The sequence below is a fragment of the Nannospalax galili genome, unplaced genomic scaffold, assembly GCF_000622305.1.
Source record: "Nannospalax galili isolate Female #2095 unplaced genomic scaffold, S.galili_v1.0 scaffold710, whole genome shotgun sequence".
Taxonomy (NCBI): domain Eukaryota; kingdom Metazoa; phylum Chordata; class Mammalia; order Rodentia; family Spalacidae; genus Nannospalax; species Nannospalax galili.
In genome coordinates this window covers 814346-823782 of record NW_008328349.1, presented here as the reverse complement: position 1 = coordinate 823782, position 9437 = coordinate 814346, and the positions used below count along the sequence as shown (strand labels likewise).

At 41.4% G+C, this 9437-nt stretch overlaps 1 non-coding gene across 1 annotated transcript; it reads right to left on the bottom strand.

The window, feature by feature from the left end:
- Window positions 1-501: 501 nt before the first annotated feature.
- LOC115069230 lies at window positions 502-605 on the bottom strand. Its single transcript, XR_003848503.1, has one exon. It is a non-coding gene; the product is annotated as a U6 spliceosomal RNA (small nuclear RNA).
- Between the last annotated feature and the right edge of the window lie 8832 nt (window positions 606-9437).

The window sequence follows — 9437 nt, the reverse complement described above, 5'->3', positions numbered from 1 at the left end:
TGATAAGGAAGCATGATGGCAAGAGGTGGCTGGAGCATAAAAGAGGAGTGCTCACATCTTCAAGCAGCCACAGGAAGCAGAGAGTGACTGTAAATCCAGCAAGGTTTAACAACTCTCTAAGCAGGCCCCCAGTGAGGCCACACTTTCTAAAACCTCCCAAAACAGTGCCACCAACTAGGGACAAAACGTCCAAATATTTGGAGCCTATGGGAGACATTCTTATTCAAACCACCACAGGACTCTACCACTTGCCTTTCCCACATCCATTGATTCCTCCTTGACAAAGCTTCACCTTCACAACAACACAAGTGCACCATTCAGGTAGCTGGATTGCTACTCAGCCTGCACACTGTCTCTTAGGTAAGCCCTTGTCCCACCTAATAAATACTTCTTCATTTTCACTACTTAACTCCATAGGACATATGTTTTTCTCAATATAACATTTCAGTCAACATTTACACACAAATTTTCTTTTATGTATAATGCAAAACAATAGATTTTTAAGATATGAAACACCACAAATTTACATCTTTGTACAGGGGTCATGCTGATGTTTTATGTATTGTTCCAATTTTAGTATATGTGCTGCTTGATAGAGTCAGTGCAACCCTCCCCATAGTACAGCAAGGCTTTACAACCCCTGCAGGACAAATTCTGCAAAGTTCTGCAGGGCCCATTGGAATGCAGGAACTGAGTTAACAGTTAAAATTAGCCATCTGCAGACAGACAGACCCTTACTCTCATGACCCAAGACCCGACTGATGGAAGAGCTGTCTCAGCACAAGCTGCTTCCCTCTGAAAAGTTTCACAATATGAAGACCTCTGCTTCCCCTGAAACTGTAAAGATTATTTTTCCACCTTCCACATTCCCCAACCCCCCTATAAGAACTTCTCCAGCAGTCATCAGGCTTGCAGATTGCTTTTTCTCCTGAGCTGAGCTGCCAGGCCCCAGCAATCCCCGCAAATAAACTTTGCTTTGCTGGAGTCCTCCTGTGTTTTCTGTGGCTATTCCCTGCCTGGTTTTTATCTAACACTGCTGAAGCACAGATAATATTTTTTAAATTATTTTTAAGTAAGGGATTGGCGAGATGGCTCAGAGGTTAAGGGCACTAGCTGCCTTTACAGAGAAATGGACTTCGATTCCCAGTACCCACATGGCAGCTAACAACTGTCCATAACTCCAGTTCCAGGGGATCTGACCCCCTCTTCCAACCTCCACAGGCATTGCACACAGACGTACTTACATACATGCATGCAGTCACATAAATCTGAATATATGAAAATTCATTATATGAAGGCTGGGCATGATGGACATGCCTTTAATCCCAGCACACAGGAGGCAAAGGCAGGTAGATCGCTGTGAACTTGACTACATAGTGAGTTCCAGGCCAGGTGGGGATAGAGGGAGATCCTGTCTCAAAAAAACCATAATAAATAAATAAATAAATAAATAAATAAATAATAAAACAAAATTATTACCAATTATGTGCATGTGAGTGCAGGTGCCCTTAGATATCAGAAGAGGAGCAGGAGCTGGAGTTGCAGGTGATTGTAAGCTGCTTGATGTGGGTGCTGGGAACTGAATACAGGTCCTCTGCAAGAACAGTATGTGCCTTTAACTGCTGATCCATGTCTCTAGCACCACAAGACAAGTTTTTTTTACTTTTTTTTTTTCAAACAGAGCACAGGGTAGTGATTTATTTACAGAAGAATGGGCATCCCACATTTACACAACACAATATTTTTAATAAAATAAAATGCAAGAAAAGTCTCTCCAAGTAGTTTTTGCAGTCTATTGCAAGTTGTACTGTATCCCTCTGGAAACATGTGGAGGTCATAACTCTAGCACTTGTGAAGGTACCCTTATTTAGAAATATAATCTTTGCAGGTGTAATATTATGTAAATTATGAGGCAGTCATACAGGTCAGTGTGTGTCAGACGCCCCCAAGCCCACCAGGCTTGGGACCCCAACAAGATAGAAATCAAGACAAGAGTCTTGATGCTAATGCATTAAGCTTATTTATTGATTAATGAAATACTTCTGACAATCAAGCAAGCACAAGCATAATCATAATAATGAATCTACTACTTGTTGTGAATCACACAGAGCTTATATAGGAATCAGATCAGGAGTAACCAAGAAGTAACCAAGGAATCACTAAGGATACATTTACTAACAGAAAGTAACTAAGGACGCAGCATGTTACTGCATCACGTCACCATCACCCGATACTCCCATGATAGTTACAGATACATAATGTTTACAATCTCTAGGATACAATGTGTATTGCCCATGATCACTCTTAACAACTATTAGAATTTATGATTCTTTTACAGAAACCAGGTAAACAATGGTGAGAGACTCCGGTGCCCATAAACTGAAACAAAACTCTTTAGTTATGTTTCCAAGATAGCCAATTAATCAAGGAGGCATAGCCTGTCAACTCAAACCGCTGAAGCAAAGAGCAAAGAAGCTCTTAAAGTGGCAATCTTCTTTTCTTCAAAGCAAGGTCTTCAATGCCTAAGCTGGGCAATAAAGTCACAGCTCCCGACAAGTGTGGACCCTTTATTCTACTGGTGTCCTTGTAAGAAGTAGGTAAGAGACACAGACAGACACATACAGGGCGAATGCCATAGAATGGTAGAAGAGTGAACACCAATGATTTAATGGCAGCATCAGAAGAGAAGGGAAAGGTGTGGAGCAGAGTCTCCCTCAGCACCTTCAGAAGCACATGGCCCTAGACAGTATGGTGGCACACATCATTAGTCCCAGCACATGGGAAAGAGAAGCAGGAAGACCAGGAATTCAAAGGTATCCTTGGCTACATAGCAAGTTCAAGGTCAAATTAGGCCACATAATACCCTGTCTCAAAGAATAAAATAAAATATGCCCTAACTGCAGGCCACAGATCCAGAGTTGGCAAGAAGTCGCTCTACTTTTGTCAAACTGAGAACATTAGACCATCTTGGTCAACAATCTTCCACTGTACAAAGCCCTTGTTTGTTACTGACAATATTATTTGGTGATCAAGTAACAATACTAAATATTTCACAATCAACTGAGACAAGATAGTTTGCATTTACTAAAATTATACTTAAGAATATTATCAAGCTTTAGGTATCTTTTAAGAAATTAGCTGAGTATTTAGTGTTGACACAGTATAATTTTCATCATTATTTTTATTGTCTTTTTGTTGTTTGGGTTTTTTGTTTGTTTGTTTGTTTTGAGACAGGATCTTACTATGTAACTGTGGCTGGCCTAGAACTCACTCTGTAGACCAGGCTGGCCTCAAACTCACAGAGATCTGTCTGCCTCAGCCTCCTGAGTGCTGGGATTAAAGGCATGTGCCACCACACCAGGAAACATTATAATTTTTATTGTTTGAAATAAAGTGAAAAATAGGCTGAAGGTTAGTATTATCATGCAGAACATCCAAATTTTTAGTAACAGATTGCTTGTTTTAAGTTGATTTAAGTAGAAATGATTACATTTCCAAACTAATTTTGAAAAATGTTTTCCAAAGAGAATACGTGATAGTTTATTCTGGGCCAAAATAAGTGACCATTGCCCAGGGTGACATTCTAGTTACTCTGAATGAGAGGTTTCCTTATAGAAAATGCTATGCATATTAATTACTTTTCTGTGGCTATAATAAAATACTCTGACCAAAACTGAGTTAGGAAGCGAGACTTGTGGCATATACTTTTAATCTTAGCACTCAGGAGGCAGAGGCAGGCAGATCTATGTGAGTTTGAGGCCAGCCTGGTCTATGTAGTGAATTCCAGGCCAGCCAGGGTTACATAATGAGACCTTGTCTCAAAAAAAAAGTAACTTATGGAACAAAGGGTTTATTTTGGCTTACAGTTCCAGAGGGGATAGTCTATCACAGCAGGGAAAGCATGACAGGATGATCTGAGGATAACCTGGCAGTCAGTGAGGAAACTGATCATATTTCATCTGCACACAGAAAGCCAAGAGGGAGAACAGAAAGTGGGCCAGGCTATTAAACCTCAAAGCTCCAGCTCTACTCCCTCCACCCCAAGAAAGCTTTTGCAAACCATCATTTGAGACTGGTAAGGTGGCTTGGTGGATACAGGTGCTTGTGCTGAGCTTGTGAACCTGAGTTTGATCCCCAGGACCCACAAATAGGAGAGGACTGGTTCCCACAGGTTGTCTTCTGACCTATGCATGCACACACTATGGCATGTGTGCCCCCCAGCTCCCAAAATAAATAAAAATGTAATAAAAAATTGCTACTAGAAACCAAAAATTAATAACAAACAAAATGACAGAATAGAAATTACAAGTCAGGGGGCTAGAGAGATGGCGCAGAGGTTAAGAGCACTGGCTGCTCTTGCAGAGGACCCAGGTTCAGTTCCTAGCACCCACATGGTAGCTAACAATCATCTGTAACTCCATTTCCAGGGGATCTGATGCCCTGTTCTGGCCTCCAAGAGTGTGACATATACAGGTGCACTTTCATACATGCAGGGAAAACGCTCATACACATAAAATTTAAAAACAAATTTTTAAAAAAGAAAATAAGTCAGGCATGGTAATACATGCCTGTAATTCCACAACTTGGGAGGTTGAGGTAGAAATATGAGTTTGAGGGCCAGCTTATACTATCCCAGAAGATCTAGGCCACCTCAAGTTATATAACAAAATTCCATCTCAACAAAACAAAGCCCCAGTGATCTTCCTGGCTCTTCTCCTCATAATGGTAGAGTCACAGGTGCACATCCCATGCCAGTCTTTTTTGTTTTGTTTTTGTTTTTGTTTTGAGACAGGGTGTCTCTGTAGCCCCAGCTGGCCTGAAACTGAGGCTGCCCTCAGTCTCACAAAGATCTGCATGCCTCAGCCTCCCAAGAACTAGGATTAAAGGCATACACCACCATGCCCAGCCTTTTTAAAAACAAAAAACATGAGTGCTGTGCTCTGAACTCAGATCCTCATATTTGCAGTGTTTGTTTCATTTCTGTTGCTGTGGTAAAAATACCCTGACAAAAGCAACACAGAGGAGAAAACCATAACCAAATCACAGTAGCCAGTAAGGAATAAAGAGGGTGGATATGATTAACAACAACAAAAAAAAATCACTTCAACTTGCACCTGTGGACAGAGAAACCAAAACACAAGGGACTGCAAGAAAAGATCTTAAAACAAGATCACTTTACAAAGAAAGAACAGTAATGACTTTGGCATTTAGTGTTTAACATAGGATACCTAGCAACTTACTGATGGATTGAGAGAAGACCAAGTCTCCAGTTTTCGGACAAGGGTTCTTTTTGTTAATTCCGGAGATGGGAACAGCACTGCCCTTCCAGGAACAGCAGGGAGAACCTCTGGCAATGGTGAGGAGGCTGCCAGTTCTCTCCTTTTCTCCTGACTCCTGGAGTCACAGCACCCTGGGGGCAAAAACTGGGTCCAACTAGACTTCACTCACCATGTACCAGTTGCCTAAGTGGGGCCTAAAGCTAGTTCTGAGCAGGGTGTTACTATGTCTGTAGCTTAGTAACACCTAGTGGAGATTTCATTTACAATTTATTAAAGCAGCCAAAAACAAAAGCAAAACAAGGACTAGAAAGATGATTGCCTTCCAACCATGGCCTGAATTCAATTTCCAGAACCCAGATGTGATGGTTTATGTCTGTAATCCCGGCCCCAGCACTCCTGCAGTGAGATGGCGGCAGGAGAAGGGGCCAGAAGCAGTGCAGCTGCAAAAATTATGAGACCCTGCCTCAAAAACAAGGTGGAAGGAAAGAATCAATTTCCAAAAGGTATCCTCTGATCTCCACGTATGGGTCATATGCTTGCACGCACACAATAAATAATAGGAATAAACAAATGTTTTGAAAAAACTCAAGTGGTTTGAAAGAGAATTGTTGGGAGCCTGAGGCTCAGCCATTTCTCAGGGCTGCTGGCGGATCTGAGTTGGTGACTTTCCATTCTGCCCTCCATCCTCCCGCAGGTACAGGCCAGAGCCTACGACCTTCCCATGGCCTTGGCTCACAGCCAGGGCTCACAGCCTTGGCCCACAACCTTGGCTTACAGCCGGGGCCCGCAACCTTGGCCCACAGCCTTGTTCTCTTTTCCAGTAAATAGCCTTGTTCTCCATTAATCAGTAGATTCCTCCCTTAAAGTACGTCAGGGCCCCTGTGTTCTGATTGATATGATTACTCATTCTTCACTTCTTTGTTCTCATTCTCTATTTAAACTCATACTTGTGCTTCACTAAACGAGACTTGATCAGAATCCTGTCTTGTCTCCATTTCTCTTGTTGCTTGCCTCATCCATGGCCCCACCCCCCAATCCAGGTACTTCGTGGAAGTTCTGCGGGTCAGAACCGAGTCACATTGCGGGGTGGCCTCCTGCAGAGAATTTTGGCTGAGGATGGAGTTCAGTGGTAGAATGCTTATTTAACATGCACAAGTCCCCACGTTTGATCCCTATCATGGTTAGGGCTGGAGGTGGGCAATAGGAAAAAATTCTGCCAGGTGAAAAGTCAGGGAAAGACTGGAGTTGTTTGAAATGCACATTCTTTATTGTTCTGTAGATGCAATCTTGACCTATTTCAGATGAGCTATACAAATCACTTCCAACACTTACTTTCTCTTGGCAATGAGTATTTTATACAGTATGACTGGACAGGGTCCAGTACTTATGGCCAAGCCAACGTATGGTTGGCAGATGGCTCCTATTCTATACACTAAATAAATGAACATATTTACTTTCTCTTACATAGGGAATAATTATGAGTAATTATGAGAAGACACTAAGCCCACCAGAAGAATGCATAAACTTGCAGAAACAGCTATGGACAAACAGAAGTCAAAATTGAAAGTTGCATTTTGAACAAGTTTCCAGAGAACACAGATACATCTAGCCTAAAGACTACACCATTTTTTCACTTTTCCCTGAAATTTTTTTGTGAAAAATGTTCAATATTTGGAAGAGTAGAAAGAATTTTTCAGTAAACTCCCATATGCCCCACCAGTAAGATATGCCCCTGCATCTGTCTACCTATAAATCTTTCCTATTTATTTGACACATTTCAAAGAAATTTTAAAATATAATTACAATACCTCTCAGTATTTCTATGCTAGAATTCAATATGTATTCAAAAGGTTTTGTTTTTTTTTTCTTTTCAAATGTTTGCACACATTTCTAGTGACATGGATAAGCCTTACGTCTATACTGTAAATTTTGAAAAATGTATCAAACAAAACAAAAATCACTATCATCACTGCAGAGACTCCCCTGACATGAGTCAGTTCTTCTCCCCTGGCAATCATAGTTCTCATTTTCCCTAGAATCACATATAAATGACATCATTCAGTATATATGACTCCATGGAAGACTTTTATCACCTACCATAATGAACATCACTCATTTATATGGTTATATTTGTTAGGGTTAAGATCTGCAGCAACCCCCTCCCCAGTGCAACAGCGCCTCATGGTTTTGCGAGCCCTCTGAAAATACAGGAACTGAGTTAATGAGCACCCTGACCATCTGCAGACAAGATAAACAGACTCCCTACACCTATGACCAAAGACCTGATTGTTGAAAGAGCTGTTTCAGCACAGCCTGCTTCCCCTTTGATAACTTTAGAAGAGAAGCAAGCCCCTTATCCCATGACCTAGATCCTGGCTGATGTAAGGGGGCTGTTCTCTCCTGATAAGCCCTGGGCTCTCTCTCTCCCGCCTAACTTGTATAAAAATATTTTCCTGCCTTCTGCATCCCCCAAACCCCCTATAAAAGCCCCCAACCAACAGCTTGTAGACAGTTCTTCTACCCCAAATTAGGGGTGCGTTTTCTCTGCCAATAAACTCTATCCTGCTGGAGTTCTTGTCTGTGTCCTGGTGCTTTCTCCTGATTGACTTATTTACCTATCAATATTGGCTGCTCCTTTTTAAAGTTTTCTATTAATGTAAATTACATGTAATAATGCCTTTCATTATGATATTTTCTTTTTAAAATATTTTATCTATTATCTTTATTTTTTATGTGTATTGCCTGCATGTGTATAAGTGCACCCACCTATGTCATGCAATGCCCTCAGAGGTCAAAAGAGGGCATTAGATACCCTGGAACTGGAGTTATGTGTAGTTGTTAGCCACCATATGAGTGCTGGGAATCAAACCCGTGTTCTCTGGAAAAGCAGCCAGTGCTCTTAAGTGCTGAGCCATCTCTCCAACCCTGACATCTTCTTTTTAAACTTTTATTTATTATTTTTATTTTATGTGTGAGTACTGCCTGTATAAATATAAGTGCATCTGTGTTGTGTAATCCTGAGGAGGTCAGAAGTGGGTGTCAAATCCCCTGGAACTGGAGTTATGGATGGTTGTTAGTTGTCGTGTGGATGCTGGGAACCAAATCCAGGTCTTCTGCAAGAGTAGCCAGGGCTCTTAACCATTATTCATCTCTCCAGCCCCTCATTACAACATTTTCATCATTTATATAATTTATTTTTATTATATTCTTCCTCCATTACCCTCTTTTGTCCCCCTTTTACTCCTACTTATCCCTTTTCTCTTCCCAACTTCTTTCACTTCTTTTTTATATGTGTGAACCAATGAGTTTAATTAATGTTACTATATGAGTAGGGGCAAGGCATTATTTACAGGAGCATGGACAATTTACTACTATACCACTGAAGAAAACATATCTCCTTCCCCCAACAACAATTAACTGTCTATAATAGATCCTCAGGAAGTTTTGGGGCTTCATGAACTGTTCCCATCCCATGATAGAATGTTGACCCAGTCTTGTATAATAATCACAGCTGCTGACAGGCAGGCAATAGTATGTCATACCTGGAAGACATCATTCTGCACCACTCCATCCCTTTCCCGCCCTTAGGTTCTCTCTGCCTGCTCTTCCATGCTGTTCCCTAAGCCTTGGAGGAGGTGATGTAGACATCTCACTTAGAGCTCAGCATTCAACAGTCTCATTTTCTCATTTTGGCCAGTTATGAATCTTGGCAATAACGGCTGCCCATTGCGAAAAGAAGCTACTATGACCAAAGCTGACAGCAGCACTAACCCACGATCATAAAGATAATTATTTAGAAGGCAGTTTGACAGGTACATCATGTCTATTTAGCAAAACATCCACAGTAGTTTCCCCACTAGGGCCTGTGACTTACCTAACAATAGGCTTTTGACCAAGTATCAGATGTGAATTCCCTCCTGTGGAGCAAGCCTCAAATCTAATCAGAAAGCAGTAGATTAACTCCATAGCAGTCTTGCCTCGATTGCACCAGTGGGCTTACCTTGCCTGGCAAGTCCATAGTGTAGCTCACAGAATCCACTGTTAATGACAGTTCTCCCCAGCAATCTACATATCATCTTCTAGCTCTGTGAAAGCTAGAAAGCAGGGAAGAAGCTTCCAACTCAGTTCTCAATCTCTCTCTCTCTCTCTCTCTCTCTC